This window comes from Portunus trituberculatus, chromosome 48 (assembly GCF_017591435.1).
Source record: "Portunus trituberculatus isolate SZX2019 chromosome 48, ASM1759143v1, whole genome shotgun sequence".
Classification (NCBI taxonomy): domain Eukaryota; kingdom Metazoa; phylum Arthropoda; class Malacostraca; order Decapoda; family Portunidae; genus Portunus; species Portunus trituberculatus.
The window spans coordinates 1778425-1780924 of record NC_059302.1 but is presented as its reverse complement, the minus strand read 5'-3'; the positions used below and the strand labels follow the sequence as shown (position 1 = coordinate 1780924).

At 38.6% G+C, this 2500-nt stretch overlaps 1 protein-coding gene across 2 annotated transcripts in view; it reads left to right on the top strand.

Moving 5' to 3' along the window:
• The window catches only part of LOC123498714, a 247022-nt gene that overhangs the window by 238482 nt on the left and 6040 nt on the right, over window positions 1-2500 (top strand). The window lies entirely within an intron of this gene.

Genomic DNA, 2500 nt, shown 5'->3' with positions numbered 1-2500 from the left:
AAAAATGAAAAGGCTTCCCCGCAGACCTCTTCCTCTTACACAAAGCCAGTTGGAAAACGAGGGACGCTCTATCTATGGAAAGATAGAAAACTTTTAGAAGATAGAGGGAAAAGTTGGTCCGTGACGTAACTAAAGAGATAAGATAAAAAGGGGAATAAGAGGGTGACGAGGGGCTGGAAAGTATGAAGTAACAATATCTGCCAGCTAATAAGGGCAATTGTTGTGGTAATTACTTTATTCTTAGACAAACTTACATGTAATATGGGACTGGAAACGAAAAAAAAGGAAAAGCTTAGTGTGCGAGGAAGAAAAGGAAGAGGAGGAGAAGGAGAAGAAAAAAAGGAGAAAGAGATGGAGGAAGATATATTGAGAAAGAGGAGGAGAAAGAGGACACAATATAAAGAGAAAAAAAATATAAGAGGAGAAAAAATAAAAGAAAACTAACTCCTGAAAAATTACACACAACTGCTGTCTTTCTTCCTCCTTCCCCACCACCATCACCACTACCACCACCATCACCACCACCACCACCACCACCACCACCACCAGCACAAGGTTAGCAGGTGGAATTTGCCCTGTTAACTTTAAATCCTCCTTATGCAACCTTCTCTGTTTTCTGTCACCTTTACATCCAATACAGGAGAGACGAAAGGTGAAAACTGAAACGAAGAGAAATGTGTAGAAAGGAAGGGAAGGAAAGAAAAGTGAGAATGTTAACTAGAAGAGGAGGAGAAGAAGGAAGGAAAGAACGAAGCAGGAATAGCAAGAGAAAAATTAAAAGGAGGAAAATATACAGAAGAACAGGTATCGGAAGAAATACATGAGAAAGGAGGGTGAACTAAAACAGAATATGAACTGGAGAAGGAGGAAAGGAAGGAAAGAAAAATGAACAACGTATACCAAGAAGAGAAATGAGAGGAGAGAAATATATAGAAGCATCGATAACAGAGGAAACTAAAGACGAATAGGAAGAGATGGTAGTAAAAGAAGCATGAATGAAAACAAGAGAACAACGCTCAAATTAATACGAAATACGAAAGATAAGGGAAAGGAATTAGAAGAGAAATAAAGATAAAGAATTAAAGGAGGAAGAACAGACAGAGAGGGAGAGAGAGAGAGAGAGAGAGAGAGAGAGAGAGAGAGAGAGAGAGAGAGAGAGAGAGAGAGAGAGAGAGAGAGAGATAATATTAAATCCATCATTAATAACAACTCGGTGTGGTCTGAATTCGTGCATTTGACATTCAATATATCGGGTATTTCTTGTTGCTGACCTTCAGAGGAAATTTTTAACCAGTGAATTGTTCCGTTCCCCCTAATGAACGCAGGTGAAGGGGAGCCAAATGAATAAACTTGCAGCCAGCCAGGTGGGGAAACGTGTATGTGTGTGTGTGTGTGTGTGTGTGTGTGTGTGTGTGTGTGTGTGTGTGTGTGTGTGTATGAGAGCTACAGTGAATAAGGAAGCAAATTGCAGAAACTTGAAAGAAATAATGAAGAGAAAGTTACAATTGATTCGTGGTGGTGGTGGTGGTTGTGTTATTGGTGGTGGCTGTGGTGGTGTTGGTGGTGGTAATGGAGGTGGTGGTTGTGTTATTGGTGGTGGCTGTGGTGGTGCTGGTGGTGGTATTTTAATTCTATTGGCTATATCATACAATCACATTTTGCATTGAAAGACTAAAGTATATTTGTCCATATTTCAATTTTTACTTTTACAACAAAACCTAATCCTAGCTATTATAATTTGTTGTGTTTATTAATATATCTGCTCGCCTGTTTGTTTTCTTTTATTAATTTATCAATCCGTTCATTTATTCGGATGTTTATTACCGGACAGCGTACGGATTGAAAATTAATGATACGATAATGAACATTAAATATTTTACACGTAAAGCTGAATTATTACTCACATAACATTATTCTCTTTCATGAAACTCGTACATGATAACTCTATGAAAAGATATCGCAATGTTTTTTTTTTTTTTTTATTCATTCTCCATTTTCCTTACGATTATTTTTCCTATCATTTGTATATTTCACAGCAAAAGACCCGCTGTGCACGTTAGGTTGATTGCACTGACGACAGCAAAACGTGACACACCGAACGGGGAGTAAAGACTAGCACAATATTTGAACTCTTAGTGTTATGATTTTTCAACATAAAGGTTAATTACATGTAAATCTTTCTCTCTCTCTCTCTCTCTCTCTCTCTCTCTCTCTCTCTGTGTGTGTGTGTGTGTGTGTGTGTGTGTGTGTGTGTGTGTGTGTGTGTGTGTGTGTGTGTGTGTGTGTGTGTCTGTGTGTGTCAGGCAGCGTGTCAGCCTCACTCTGTTAATGATATTATTCCCATATTTTGGAGTGGCATCAGTCAGGAACCAAATTATACTATTATTGCATTTTTTATAACTTGTTTGTTGCGGTTGTTGTGATGCCGCGGTGAATGATGCCACTGTCACTACTGTAAATATAAACACGTAAACACACACACACACACACACACACACAC